This window comes from Bactrocera dorsalis, chromosome 1 (assembly GCF_023373825.1).
Source record: "Bactrocera dorsalis isolate Fly_Bdor chromosome 1, ASM2337382v1, whole genome shotgun sequence".
Taxonomy (NCBI): domain Eukaryota; kingdom Metazoa; phylum Arthropoda; class Insecta; order Diptera; family Tephritidae; genus Bactrocera; species Bactrocera dorsalis.
The window spans coordinates 30,643,761-30,660,210 of record NC_064303.1 but is presented as its reverse complement, the minus strand read 5'-3'; the positions used below and the strand labels follow the sequence as shown (position 1 = coordinate 30,660,210).

Sequence of the window (16,450 nt, the reverse complement as noted above, 5' to 3'; positions counted from 1 at the left end):
TCGAGAGTCTAGTACGGCTAAATCGACGGGACTAAACCCATTCCAGGAAGTATCGAACTCGAACCTGCAACTAATAGAGAAACTCCACCACTAGGCTCCAGCACATGGTTGCTAAACTACAGAATTGCGGGACTCAAGAGTTTGAAAAATGATTCTTGATCATGGAGCCGTTTATCAAAAGAAACGATCAATTTTAGTGAAAGAGTTCGAAAATACGCTTGAAGCAAAGGACATATTCGATGCGAACGATCAATATTGGGAACGACCTATGTATATATACGACTGTGACTCTATAAATACTTAGTTCATAAAAGCAACAAACGAAACTTTTGGTAAAATGACGATCTAATCTCATTTTAGCTCGATACACTTGACTCAGCCTGCTCCAACTTATTTAATCCGTCTAATACGTGATCTGCAGGTCTGAGAAACAGGCTTCTTCTCATTAGACTTATTTACCTGTTTTATGAGATTTCAAAATTGGAAACAAAAAGAAGTCGCCATGACCAGATCTAGAAGTATGTTAGATGAGACGGCAGAGGTGAGAAGTTGTCATGGTAGAAGAGCACTTCGACCCAATAATTCGTCTTAGTGCAGATCTTTGACTATTGTGTCTTATTCCAAGTAGTCAAAATATATAGATCCTACCTTGTGGATTCCTTGGTGGAGATCTTTCACTATTGTGACTTACTCCAAGTTCAAGTAAAAATATGTTAATTCCACCTTGTAAAATTCATAGAAGGATTACCTTCTCTTTTCCGGCCAATTTGATCTACTTCGGAGTATGTTCGCCGGATGAAATCCGCATTTTTAATATTTCCCTATTCTCTGGTGAACATCAGTCTACCTATGTTTCGTCCACGGCCAAGGAAGGATGGAGAAACGCTGCTGTGAAACTATATCACCTTTGCGCTTCTGGTCCGGAATGGCCAAATCCGACACCAATCGCGTCCAAAAATTGTTTCGTCTAACACTTCATGCAATATGACCCTGCACGCATTCTTTTAAAATACAAATATCTCAGCTTTCTCGCACACCTCCAATCGGGACTTACAACACGAGTTCCCGGACTTTTCTCACTATATCCACCGTGTTAGTCGGTTTTAAGATACCTGTCGTTGGCTTATCTGAAACCGACCTGAGACCACGTTGAAACTCTTTAAAACAATATTGATGATTGCAAACGAAAAAGAAGAAGTTGAATACAGCCTTAATTTCACTGCGTAGTTTCCCCTAAAATCAGTGGAAGCGGACGTGTTTTCCCTACTTAGTCAAAACAATAATACGAGTCCGGCAAGCTCAACATGTTTTACATGATAGTAAATTGTTTCTCGTACAGGAGAAAGATGTTGAGAACGATTTATAGGTTTCTAACTTTAAAGTAGCATTTCGTCTGGAAGGCTGGATAACAGTCAAACTAAACTTTCCCTACCTATAACCGGTAATACTGATCTTCCCGGCAAGTTTGAGGCAGTTGACTTTATTGACTCTCCTGTGAGCCTATTTAATCTCCTTCCAGCCAACAACAATACTAAGCCACCCATTCATCATATGTGGCACGTCAGTTAAAACAGCAAAAAAAATCAGAAAACATGAGTTAAAACAGTAAAAACGAAGCTTTTATGCCTGGACCACTGTCGCGATAGAAGTGAAAATCGTGATTCTTCATGGGCAGAGGAAAATTGCTCCCAACAAAGTTTCAATATATTTACGTGATTTTTTCCTATTGTTGCATGAACAACACAGTAACCAAGCAGTGCCAACAAAGAGCATAACAACCGGTGAACACACCACAACACAATGTTGCACAGCGCAACAAAACACAGCATAAATAACAGGTCATTCATCATCATTGTTGTTGCTATTGTTGCACGCTGAGCCACAGACATATTTTTCCTTGGTGTAAAGTCGACCGTTTAAGGAATAAACAGTGCTTGGTTGCACATATGGCGGGTCCAAGTGGTGGCTGCTGCGCACTGTGCCTGGGGGCCTATGGCGTGGTGTTTACACAGGCACACTTATGTAGTTGGTCCTCGTATGTGCCACAATAGCATGTGGCACATGCAACGGCATCCTGTCGCGATATTTTTCGCTTCTTTTGTCTTTTCATAAACTTTTTCCGCTTACGTTTCCTAGTGATTTTCATTAAAGTCTGTGCAGTAGATATCGGTTACATACAATTGTTATAATGTAACAAAATGTTTACATACAGGCGGTAATTGCAAACAAGTGGTATTCGTTCATATGCAAAATATATGCATATACGCAATCAATTCCATGTAAACCAAAAATTGCACACAAGAAATAAAATATATGAATTTATTCAGTTTAACTTAGTGAAGCAACATATCTGCTTGTATTCTTTTTCAAGATTTTGACTCAGATCTATTAGGTTGTCAAATATCTCCCTTCCGTCTTTCTGCTTTTTATTCAATGCTTTATAAAAAATGTTACAGTGATCAAATATACGCCGTTTCGTTCGATAATCTGTTTTCATCTAGACGGCAACTACATAATGCCCCCTCGTAGAAGCCCCCCTCCTTATTCGCGAAGAACTCGGACAACCATTTTTCACAAGCCTCTTTTGAGTTCAACTTTACACCAACAAGGGCGTTCGCCATGGACAGGAACAGGTGGTAATCACTTGGCGCTATGTCCGGGGTATAAGGTGGATGCGATAAAACCTCCCATCCAAGCTCCCGTAGCTTCTGATGAGTCATCAACGAAGTGTGTGGTCTGGCGTTGTCCTGGTGGAACACTACACTCTTCCTGTTGGCCAATTCTGGACGCTTCTGGTCGATCGCCTGCTTCAAGCGGTCCAGTTATTCCCAGTATATGGTAGAATTAAGCGTCTGGCCATATGAGAGCAGCTCGTAGTGGATGATTCCGTTCCAACCCCACCAAACACACAACAAAACCTTCCTGACCGTCAATCCCGGCTTGGCCACTGTTTGGGACGATTCACCGGCCTTAAACGCGACCGCTTGATATTGTCGTATGTGATATTATTCACTTCAAAAATGGGTCGAGTTCGTTGAGAAGTTTTTTTTTGCGTCAAATCATGCGGCACCCAAACATCAAGGTTTTTTTTTGTATATCCAGCCTTCTGCGGATGGTTTAAAATGGTTTGGTGACTAATTCCCATCTTCTGGGCGATGTCACGAGATGCCACATGCCGGTATAACTCGATGTTTTCCATGATTTGATCGATATTCGTCGTCACAGGTCTTCCGCCCGCTGGCTTATCCATGGTGTCATTTTCACACGCTCTAAATCGTCGAAACCATTCCTCCGCAGTTCGAAAGGACAAAGTACCATCCCCCAAAACACCATTAATCTCATTTAACGCTTCTCTAGCGGATTTGCCTTTAACAAAGTAAAACTATAAAATAGCGGTGTTAGTGAACTCCATCTTTACACGTCTATAACTGTTGAACGCAATATCCAAACTAATTATACATAGCGTCGTTTTGTAGGTTATGTCAAGAGCTTTCAAAGATGTAGTACATATGGTATTGCCAGATACAAGCTCTGTAGCGCTTTATACATAGCCGCTAAATTCAAAAGACAAAAAGGCGGAAGGGAGATATTTGTCTATGTGTTAAATTTTGTTAAAATCGGTTTGGTCAAGTCCAGAGATATGGAGTTTCACCAAAAATGGGCGGCGCACGCCCATCGTTCGCTTTTTCGCTCGGGCTCCTATAAAGCCCTCTTATATCCTCTCGCAGGTAAAATTTAATTTCTCTGGTGTTATTAGTTATTGATTTTTATTATCATAGTTTTTAACAGTATCATTACAGTATATGGGGAGTGAGCGGGGTTATCCTTCTATTTCATCCATTTTCACATTATGGGTAGAAGTTTCTACAGGATTTAGAACATCATCCTATGTATTATTATAATATGGCAGCGGTAGCTGTTTTCCTTTAAGTAGTCTGGTAACTTATGCCTATTTTCATGACTTCTTTGGAGGGTGGCTTTTTATAGGAAAATAAAAATTAATTATCTTGAATATTTAGAGTGTTTTTATTTACATATTGAAATTATAAAAAAAAGTATTTGAAAAAATTTAATACTTTATTACTGTTATTATTTTCACTCGAAGTTAGAACCTCAAAAAAAACACTTGGGTGGCCCGGGTGATGTTGACTAAAATATTCTTGATTATTCTTAATCTATAGACATGTCATTCTAGTCGGAACTACTGAAGTTAAATTTCAAGGGTAAATAACAAAATGGCGGACTTTGAAAAAATTTAATCCCTTTGAATTCTCATACAACGCCTTGTAGTACAGTCCAGTTTCATCGCCATTAAATATGCAAATAGGCGTCTCCGTGCTCTAAGGCTTGGAGTCTTACAAGACGCCATCTGTAGAAGCTTTATGGAAAAAGGCGAGGTGAAAACAACACAACACAACACTTCCTTTTTTGACTGTTTTTCTTCCAGAAATTTAAAATTCAATAACAAAATTATTTTTTACATTTTCATATTTTCATAATTTTTTTTTTAGCTTTCATGAACTAGCATAATTTTTACCTTTTCAATCAAAGCATCAATAAATATTTAACGTAATCAAGTTATATAAATATCATAAAATAACAATTTCATATAAACAATACGTGCTTGTTGTAGTAGAGAAAAACTTGCAGGTGCTATTCGTACAAGCTTCACAGACTCCTGAGAGCTGGCTGTACGTAGCTGGTAGCTAACGACGCCAGTTATCTACGAAGCAAACACGTGGAGTACAGAAACTACAATTTTTTTCTAGAATGTATTCTTTTAGGGCATAAATCATGACTTGTTTATGCTGCAGATGGCAAGTATTGAATTTTTAAGTTGCTCCTCTCTGAATCTTAATATATGTACATATCTATGATGTAAGTATATGCATAGACTCCGGTAAGTTCGACACAGTGGCTACGGCTGAATTCATGAATGATAAAAGACGCTTTTAACTCGGCATCAGCTGCTGTACGATGTTGTTTATCGAGTCAACGGGCACTGTACGTTTGTGAGGGAATACATTTGTGCTTGAGTAGGGTTTGTAGAGCTAACGGCCTCCTTCTTAAGCCATAGTAATGGGATCTGAAGCTTGGTAGCACCCAACATAAGCTTCGTAGAAAAGATGAAACTGACAAAATATGTATTATACTTATGTACACTTATGAAAACAAGTTGTGCATGACTGAATCGTCAAGATCTCTGATCTTGATAATAACTCACATATCTAATAAAAAACTTTTTTTCATATAGACCGTCACTTTTTATTTGAGGAAAAAAGACAGTAGACTCTCATTGAAATATAGTATATCACGGTATTCGAGGTTACGACGAGCTTTTATCTTGGAAAAAACAAGCACCAAAAATTAACACAGATATTTGGTGAATCAGCTTCCTCTAGCATCACTAAGTTGCAAAGACGTAAATTTATATAAAGGCAATATTCAGATACCCAATCATAGCACCAATAGGTCCGTTATTTTTCTCTAAACAAGCACATTCTTCCCAATGAGAACAGTGAGATTGATTCTTAATTTCAACTCTGATCATTTTTATCGATATGGCAACATAAGAGATCACGAGCTTCAATTTCAGACACAAATAATAGGTTGTCTTGACACGATAACGGTCGCCGTTGACGGTTACGTTCTTACCACCAACATTTTTGTATAGATATGGACCGATGATTCGATGTAATTGTGCCAAGTTGTTCCATACATCAGTCTGAGTTGCTGCGAACGGCGCCGAATCGACTCTCCATCGTCTTCGTGTACTCACTCAGCTACGGCTGCTATAAGTATATTCTTGACTGCGTGTTGGACGTGGTCTATTCGGTTGAATATTATCCAATAATAAATGCTGGGTCTAAAGATGGGTGATGGTGTTGCAAATAGTACGCTCCGTAGGCCGATTATATTGACCAATTGAGCACGCAAAACACACTCTATACAGAACGTGAATTCTCGTAATAAAGTTGAACGAATTGTAAGCTTTGTTCAGACGTAAGACTTTTCACGATGAAATGCCAAACAATACTTAACTCGCTCGTGATCTGTTAAAAGAAGGCTAATGAAAAAAATACCTCTGCTTGAATCTCCCGTTACATCCGCCAACTCACTTTTCCCTATCCAATGCCTCAATCAGTCATCGTCGCTATCAATTTGAGTCAATTTGAAAAATGCCGAAGTGAAATAAACCCCTTTGCCTTACAATATTCGTCTGCATGCGGCGTTCAATTAAAATAATTTAGAAAATTAATAAGTAAATAAGCGCATAAAAAAGGAAAACTCCACAATTATAGTTATAACTGAGTCACAAACAACATTAACAATGGTAAATAAAAAAGCGAAATTACTGAGGCAACTCAGTTGATGTGTGTAAGCGCCACGGCAGCCCCGTTGCCGCCGCCGCAATGATTTCTGCTAAATTTTCTATTTATGTTTTTACAATTTACTGCTATTACTCATTTCAGTCGTCCGTCCGTCTGTCTGCACTTTCATTTTATTTAATTAGTCGCTGCACATTAAATAAGTGGATTTTTATTGCTTTCTTCGCGCTTCTGGCTTAGTGATCTAGCTTGTTTTGCTGTTAATGTAAAGCCGTAGTTAAAGTGTTGGCTATTGTCGCCTCTGGCTCAATACTTGAAAGCTTAACTCAATGACTTCATTGCGCTCACATTCCATCAATTATTTCACTTTTTTCCGACGACTTCTCCGCCGATGTTTTTATACCCTAAACATATTAAGTTTGGAAACCCTATAAAATATATATACGAGCTGAGTTGATTTACGCCATGTCATTGTATACATATAGGTGCCCTGGGCTCACAGTTTTTGCTGGTATCGGAACACTATAGCATCTAGCTACAATACAAACTGAACCACAAAATTATATCCTTATATGGAAACTTTTCCATTTGACTAAATATCTTCACGAAATTTGGAACAGATTATTTTCCAAAGCAACGGTATAAGCTCCAAAAAAATTATAGTTCGGACCACTATAGAGCTACAATTTTCAAGGAAGTGTTTCAGACCGAACTTTTTCTTTTGTTTTTTTGTGAAAGGTATTATAGCTTCGGTGCAACTGAAGTTAACGAATTTTTTTTTATTTTCATTTCAGTTCAGTTTTTATTGGGCTTTCTTTGTAAATTACATTCTTATCTTTTGCATTTATCTCTCATTTGCCACGTAATTTGAAACTCTTTCTTTCCACAAATGATCGAATGCACTTGAGTGGGAATTATTTTGTTTGTGGGCTGGTAAAAGTGTTGGATCACTTTGAATTAATTTGTTTTTACATATATAGTATCTTAAATAGCAAAATTTTTAATTTCTTAAACTATTTTAAAACAATGATCCGCTGGTGGACAGAGCCCTGTAGACCACTTAAATATAAACATAAAACACGTACTTCCCAAATACATCATAAAAAACAAAGAGAAATAAGAAACACATATTCTCCAAAAGTATAAAAACGCTTCATAAAGGCTAGACAGCGGCACTTCCTTCATCTTCTTTAAAGGCGTGGACAACGCTTACGTAGTTATAACCGAGTTTACTACAGCGCATCAGTCGTTTTTCCTTTTCGCTGTTTGGTGCCAATTGAAGATTCCAAGTGCAGTCAGGTCTTTCTCCACCTCATCTTTCCAACGGAGTGGAGGTCTTCCTCAATATTGTCGTATAGCTCCTACAGTTCATTGTACCATCGACTGCGATTACCTACCGAATTCATATAAAGATATAAAATCGGATCATAATAGGAAATTCAGAACCAGTACGCAGGGCCAACTACCACAAAATTAATGCAATGGACTGTATACAGAGGGTTTATAAATGCCTCGACCCCAGCACCATCTAGCTATGTATATATTTCATTTTTTTAGTCACGTAAAGAAACTAACACAAATTTGTTTTTAATTCATTAGCTGATTTTTGAGTAAAAACGTCTAACGGAGTTATGATATATTCTGAAAACTTATTATTTCCTGCGTTCAGCTCCAAGCAATCGCAAAGGAATTTGAGCTATAGACAAACACGTACTGCCAACGCGTTAGTAATGCTGCAAGCAGAGTCCACTCAAGACAGACTAGTGCGAATATCGTCATCAATTTCTGATTTTTTAAGAAAATAATCACGTGATCTCCGACGGCGCTAAGAAAAAGGTTCCCACTACTGCAGTGATTACGGTTTCCCCGGGGATGAAACATAAAAAAAAAATACATTTTGACTACAAGATGTCGTCCGTGATATGATCTAGGGTCGAAAAAAATCAAAAAATGACAAACTGAGATAAAAAAAAAAACTGATACAATAATTATTGTAAGGAGAACTATATACAGAAATTCAGAAAATTTGAACATCAGAAGTCACCGAGTAACCACTTAAAGTTGAAAAACTGATGGAGCTTACTGATCTGCCGGAACTGAGCAGCTACATTTTTGAAGGCTGCTACTCAAAATAAATATCGATTTTTTTATTACCCAACTAATGAATTCCCAGCAAGTCACGTTTGCCAAAAATCGAATATGTAAGAAAGAGAGGAGCCCACCTACATAAGAGTTTCGATTTGCTTCGTCAATTAGGCCTTCATCGAAACTTTAGCGGAAATCTCAGGCAGTACTCTTGAAAAATATTATTGAAATCAACTCTGTAATGTTTGAGACTTCCCTAAAATATATATTTAACACATCGTTTTAAAATTTCTATTAATCTCAAATAAAACAGCACTCGCTGGAGCTAGATCTAACCAATTGTAAGACTCTTGAGTTTTATTTCATCAAAAACTGCCAACTCAACAGCAAACTCTCTGATAAAATAGTTTATGCCACCAAAGTATCGTTCTACCTGGTCTTCTGTGTATAAAATCGTTGATTTTATGGAGCCCTAGGGATTCCAGGACGTTAGTCGCCAACGTTTTCAATTTTATATACAATATTAGGGTTAATAAAATGAAGAATTTTCTTTTATAAATAAATTTGACATCATGGAGGACTATTAATCGAAGATCAGTTATTCAAAATGTGAGGTGAGAGTGATCACCAAAACAAATGTAATGCAAATCCCACTTACCCTAGTCCTTTGTGATTCCCAAAACTCCTATCCATAAAGCACTATAGCCTTGTAAATCAAATAAGCATTTGAGCTTACCAGAAATTTATTAATCCAACTCAACTCAATCGAATCCATATCGCCAAATTTGTCGAAGGTTTGTCTACAAAATTGTTCAACCTCAGGTAAGAAAAAGTTGGAGAGTAGCGAATAAAGTGTCTAGATGATTCCATCTTACCTTTTTTCCTACAGCTTTGACAATTTCAGCATAATTTACTGAAACCACTATTGATTTCAGTGATGCCTGATATAACGGGTGATCCAAGTAGATGTACTTTTTTCAACAGCCTTTTTTGGCAGATCACGCGTGAATCATGTCAAACTGCCAAGTTATTTTTGATCAGTATTGTTTGGAATTTCATCATGGAGAACTTACGCCTGAACAATGTTTACAAATGGTTCAACTTTATTACAGAATTACAGTGAAGAAAATATAGCCGAAAGCAGTAGATAGTCGAATCGGCGCTGTCCGCATCAACTCGGACTGACGTATGGAACGACTTTGCACATTTCGTCAAGATCTTAAATTGAAAGCGTACAAAATACAGCTTGTGCAAGAACCGAAGAACCTGGATCTTTCCAAACGACATCTTGGGCTCTTTAAAAGTTCCAGAAGGTTCAACGTTTTCATACCAATTTTTGTTCAGCGATGATGACCATTTCTCACTCAATGCGTATGTAAAGAAGCACAATTGCCGTATTTGGGACGAAGAGCTACCAAAATCGTGTGATATCGCACCATTAGACTTTTTCCTGTGGGAATACGTAAAGTCTAAAAACTATGCGGACAATCCCGCTACAATTCAGGCCTTGAAACAAAACATCACGCGTGCCAGTCGAAATACTCGACTCAATGGATGGACCATCTTAGACGTAGCCGCGGCCAAGATATGAACGAGATAATCATCAACACATAAATGCCAAAGAATGTTCTTACGAATTATAATAAACATTTCCCATTAAATTTGATGTTTATGTGATTTTTCTTAAAAAAAAAAAAAAAAATAGGAAACCTCGGAATGGGTCAGTATACGAGTATTAAACAAACATCTTTAAATGACAGTCTACTATATCAAGCTTTGGATGGCGCTTTTCGCCAGTGAAGAAATTTCGTCTTTATTGCTATGAAATCAGCAGAAACTGTCGCAGAAATGAAATCGTGAAAAGGTTATTTATCTAACCTTGGTAAATTCTATACGAAATTGAAATTTAAAAATTTTTTATCAGCTTCTTTTTCAAATCAATTGTCTTGTCTTCTAACACCTGCCTACAAAAGTAATTATCATGCAAAGCCAATTCGGTTGAATAATCCAAAGTAATCACTTTATTATTGCACAATGGCTGATTGGCACGCTGTCGACTGTCTACAAATTGGCGCAGCTGCGACTGCGCACATTTATGGCATTATGCGCGTGCGCAACAGCACCAAACGCAGCGTTGCATTGTTTTGTTTTGTGCGAAATAAAGCAACACTGAAGCAAAACGCGCCAAACGTAACGCTATAAACATAAATGTGGCAATCAACATAAAAATTAAACTTATAATAAAATTGAGCACAAAAACAAAAGAAAACCAAGAAAGTGAAAAAAGACGTTTGATAAAATTAAACTGTCAGCCGCTGGCAAGCGTTTTATGCTCTACTTAATTGCTTGGCTTAATAAGAAAAACTAGAAAAAAACGTCAATACCCATAACAGCAGCATTTTTGTATAGCATAAAAGGGTATATAAAATCTTTACGTTCATTTTGATTAGTCAGTTTGTATGGCAGCTGTATGTCTAAGTTGTCCGATCTGAATAATTTCTTCGCAGCTTTTAGTAGTGTCTCGGATAATGCCAAATTTTGTGAAAATATACTGCCCAATAAAGAAATTTTCCATATAAGGACTGGATTTGGATCGGTCCGTTTGTATGGCAGTTACATGTTATAGTGGCCCGATCTGAACGATTTCTTCGGACATGATTGCCTTAGGCAACAACCCAAGCCAAATTTCTTGAGCATATCTCGTCAAATCAAACATTTTTCCATATAAGCACTTTACTCCGATCGTTAATTTAATGGGTGCTATATGCTATAGTGGTCCGATATTAGCGGTTCCGAAAAATGATCAGCTTCTTGGAGAGAAAAGGTTGTGTGCAAAATTTCATAACGATATCTCAAAAACTGAGGGAGTAGTTCGCGTATATACAGACGGACGGATATGACTAAATCGACTCTGCTCGTCATGCTGATCATTTTATATATATTTTATGGGTTCTCTGATGGTTTCTTCTAGGTATTCAGGGTATAAAAATTTAACAAGAAGAAGAAGAAGAGGAAAAATCGCAACAAAAACATATTGACAACTCAATAGCGTGTTTGTAAAGGCGACATTTCGTTTTACGGTTTTGCGGAAATTGGAGCACAAAGCTGCCACAAAGCCAAAGCCAAAGCAGCAAGTATTTGCCACTTAGATATATAAAAGACATATATATATATATATGTATGTGTGTATTGTATACAGATACATATGTACATTTTTTGTTGCCAATAGTTGACAAGCTAATATAGTTGGCATGGAAAAATTTATTAACCAACTGATGGCTCAGTGTTAACCCATTTTCGTGCTGCCACTGTTTAATGCCAAGACAATGTCCACTCAATTATTTTGTGCGGATACACACATATACATTTATATATATACATACATATGTGTCTATGTATGTATAATATAAATAAATATCTTTGCATTTAATTGCAAAGTGGCGCAATGGCCGAAAACTTGTTTGGTCAACCGCTCAGAATTGCAACGCAAACTCAATAATCTAACTAAATGTGGTAATGTGAGAGTGTGTTGCAGGCGCATAGAGGAGTGACAAACGAACATACATATGCCGCATGTGCCAATCAGTGACCCATTTAGCTAGACGCTGATTTGTGTCAATGCATTTGGACTTGATACACTTGTTGCTAACGGTTTTGTGACACAAATAAGTAACTGGCTTAGAGGGAGCAGCAAGCGCATAGAGTGACAGACAAGGAATGTGGGGTCACCAGGGTTTGAGCGAGCGTTGATTGAAAGCTTAGTGGGAGAACACAACAAATTTTACAAAGCCCAGAAACAACTAATCTTAGAATATGCTGTCGAGATATCTAGTTCATGGATGGCAAAGGCTGTTGGAAGTTTTGAGTTGGCTAAATGCCATATAATCTTTTATCGGGAGCAAAAAATGCAGATACATCCTCTATTGTCCGACACTGACCGCTTCTGCTTCTTACAGAGGTACTATTGTTGACAGTATAAGTATGAATTAAGAGTTTGTCGTTAGGAAAGAGATCATAGTAGATAGTTTCATACCAATCCCACCAAATACATTGCAAAAACTTCCTTATCGTCAATCCTGGCTTGACGTTGACGTCAGTGACCAGTGGTTATATTTTTTCAATATAGAAGAAATACAGTAAAATATGGGGATTATCTTATTTTTTGGTCTTCATGTTGTTGTTGCAACGGGTATCTACTCCCCGTTAGGATGATAAGGCTGAGATTAGTAGTGATCGAGGTCATCCAACGGTAAGTCCAGGAAACGTGCTGATTCGACGTAGTCGGACCATAAGGAAAGGAGTGTCATATATATAGGTTTAGCTGGGCATGCAAAGAGGTGGTTAGAGTCATGCTGGGACTCTTCGGTACAGTAACCAGAACGAAGCTGCACAAGGGTTACTGTCGATCCTCGCGACAACTAGTGACAACTAGAACGTCATTCACTGAAAGGGGATCGGTAAAGGTGTATTGGTATAAGATTAACTCTAGACAAGACAATTGTTATACAGTATTGAGTCCAATAATTCTGTCAGAAGATCTTGGTCTTTTCAATACTCAAGATAAAGATAATAAGCCTTTAAAGGGTTTTAAGTTCAGCGTGTGGTATCTAAATCTTTCAAGCTATGTCTGGAGTAAACAAAAAAATAAAACAAACAGAACTGCCGAGATCATGTAGAGTTGACGAAATGTTTTTTCCATCGGTTACATTTATTTTCGAAAGGAAAATATTATTCATGAATATTTTTCTGTCTCATTAGATGGTGGAAAGCTTTTTCCTAGTAGCGGTGGCCTCGCGGCAGGAAATGTCGAGACCCCTGAGTGTATTTCTGATATTTTTAGGTTATCAAAGTAAAACTTTGTGACATTTTTTTTCTTTTAGTTCATTTTTGGTGCGTCATTCGCTAGATTGTTAGACAGTTAAACGCCACCAGTAGCAGTCTCAGCTATGTTCTCTAGCCTCCCTTTTGCCACCTCTATTTAACTTGGTTTTTGCAAAAGATTCAGGTTTCTGGTATGAGACTAGCATTGACACGCTTCATTCTAAAAACATTAACCAAAATCAACTCCACAATAAATGTTGAGAGCCTCTGTTATCTCTCTGAAGCCAATACGGCGATTGTCATGCAGTATTTCATTAATTTATTTTCGCCATTAACAGAGGTTTAACAGAGGATGGCCGAGTCACTTGAGGCAACTTTTCCACGAATTCATGACCCTCTCGACTACACACCCTAATTGCAAAGTTCTCTTAGCACTTGTGAGTGGCCAAAAACGATACTTTTATATATAGCTCAAGCAGGTCACAAATTCCGGTCCTTGGCACAGTATCCTCTGGGTCATCCGTGTGAAGGCGAGCTAAAATAAGAAGGCGAAACATCTCTCCCCAGAACAGAAAAGAAAGGTTTATAATTGTAGTATGGATTTGGTTAGTGTTTTCGATAAACACTCGTAAGCTATTGTATCATTTAGATCGTAGGCAAAACTTGTTCTTATTTTGTAGTAAACTCAAGTTAAACCGCCTCTACATTTGAAAGCTAACTGCGCTAAATGTACTATTCTTGTACATAACCTCACTTGTATAAATAGTAAAGCTATGTGCAATTTCACGCACACTTTCGCAGCCGCTGTAGTGAATTGGGGACGAGCACCCAGGAAATGTAATTACATGCAAAATTTGCAGTGAAATCGATTTTGAGTCCAAATCTTTACTCAGTATGTATATATATGTATACATATGTATATATTACAATTACAACACATATCTATCATGAATCAGCTCAGTGCAACCATTTTTTATATAAATTGTTATGAACAAATTGCATCAGCGAACACGCGTCGAATGATCCGTAAGCCGCAACACATCAGCGCGATCAATTCATGCAATCGCTCGTTCATTCATATCAGCAGACACAAATATATACATATGTATGTATGTAAATACCAACAAATATTAATTCATATAAATATGCAATATCTGATATTTTTGCAATGAATCAATCAGTTTTACACACGCACGCCAGCTTGGAGCCGCCGCTATTTACATATACAAGTATATGCACATATAAGCATTGTTGTTGCTGTTGTTTCATTATATATATTTATAGTGGTTTTGGTGGCGACACCATAAATTTTACAATATTCATTCAGGCACTTAGCAAATTAATTCAAAATTCCTTATAAATTTTGTTTGTGTAACTTATATTTTGCATTCCACACAGTTGTTGTTGGTGCAAAATTTTGGTTTGAAAAATGAAACAAGTGAAGTAAAGGCAATAGAACAACGTGTTTGGAATTTTAATTATCTTTTGCATAGTAGCCTACATTGAAATAATACGAGGTCCATACTTTATGGGTTTGTTAGAAAAGCGAGGGGTATGACAAGAAGATCGGCCGGCCGGTTTTTAACTACGTCGCACCAACATGGTTGCCTGAATGCAGTGAAACGCAGACGAGGAAACTTCAGACATGCCAGAACACTACAATCCGCTACGCTATTACGGAATGCCTCTTGATGTTCTCTATCGAACATCTACACAGTGAAGGATAATGAACTCCTCTCCAAGCAGTTTCTGCTGGGATGTTTTCAGAAATCATCCCTGGAGTCACCTGCTTGAAGCGCAACTGCTTCCTAGGAGCATCAGGAAGTCTTTTCTCAACTATTTCGATGATATAAGACAATACGCCGACCAGAATTCGGACGAAACTAACTTCAGACATGCACGGACCGCCATTCACAGCGGAGCCATAAATATATTTATCGACTCCCTCTCAGAGAATGGCGTACTTACGCATCTTCGATCTGGATACTGTAGGAGTTCAAACTTCTACTTATCCGGAATCGACCCCTACATATCAAATATATGTGTATCGTGCAACGAGTCTTCACAAGGTGGACAAATACCAGATCTCATTCCAAATTTCCATAGGTACTGTAATATAAACAGAGATCTTTTCTGATCAATTATCCGTTTTGTTTACCCTATTGCTTGTGTGTCCTCTTATTCTGGCCTCCTTAATATCGCACTAAAGAAGCCTAACGATGCACTTTGGGCAAAAGCGTCATTTTACCACGCATTAAGGAAACCTAAAATCGGATTTGGGGAAACTGCGTCCCTCTATTGTTGCAATGCAGCTCATTGAAGGAGTAGATACCAACAGCCGGGAAAATGTTCGGGAATGTACCACTCTAGTCTGCAATAACCAGGCTATACTACTATATGTACTCTTAATATATCTATGAACGCTGGCAACGACTGGACCTTTGTTGACCCTTATTTTTAAATGCTTAGCAAATATTGGTTTTAATACCACAGATTTGAAAGCCGCCGCTTTACTTGCTTAAGAGCTTAGTAAAATAATTTGAAGAAATCCGTGATAAGATGCAAAGCTGGCTTTACCATTCTGACTATTTTGAAGAAGGTAATAGCCATTATAGTCGACTAACTATTGATGTATGTACAATTAGAATTCTTGTCATAGTATTTCTGTGAAAAGAACTAATTTGTACGAAAGCCAGTACTAAAAGTATCATAATAGTTCATATCCAATCAAGGTAGAGTAAAAATTTCTGTGTGGCCGAACGGTGGACCTTAAGCGAAATTTATTTTTGTTCGGATCAAGCTGCTTTTACCACAAATTAGCGAGCTCTTAACTTCTCTTGAACTGTTTTGCCTTTGAGTTTAAGGCAAACAAGTACGGATTCATATTTATTTTGAGCTTGAGTTCTTGTTAATTTTTCTTCTTTCTTTTCTTGTTCACACTTTACTATAAACATTCTCTCGAATGTGAGTATAAATAGCTTGCGAAATTCACACTGATTACTTTTCTAACATACCTGTATAATGTCCATTAAGGTTTCCATGGATTCTAATAAAAATCTGCAAAAAACCAAATATTTGATTATTATTCCTTACCAAATTATTGTAAAATACTGAAAGTTTCTCGAGAGAAAACGACATGTGCAAAATTACAGTTAGATATCTCAAAAGTAGAAGGACTCATGGCAAACTTTATATACTTTGTTTAGAGTAAATAG

At 37.5% G+C, this 16,450-nt stretch overlaps 1 protein-coding gene across 6 annotated transcripts in view; it reads right to left on the bottom strand.

Annotated features, from left to right (window-relative positions):
• The window catches only part of LOC105233133 (GTPase-activating protein CdGAPr), a 188,304-nt gene that overhangs the window by 108,403 nt on the left and 63,451 nt on the right, over positions 1-16,450 (bottom strand). For all 6 annotated transcript variants that reach the window (XM_049454666.1, XM_049454678.1, XM_049454688.1 and 3 more), the window contains one exon: positions 16,250-16,292. The gene's annotated coding sequence lies outside the window, so the exon portion shown is untranslated. The remainder of the gene's footprint in view (positions 1-16,249; positions 16,293-16,450) is intronic.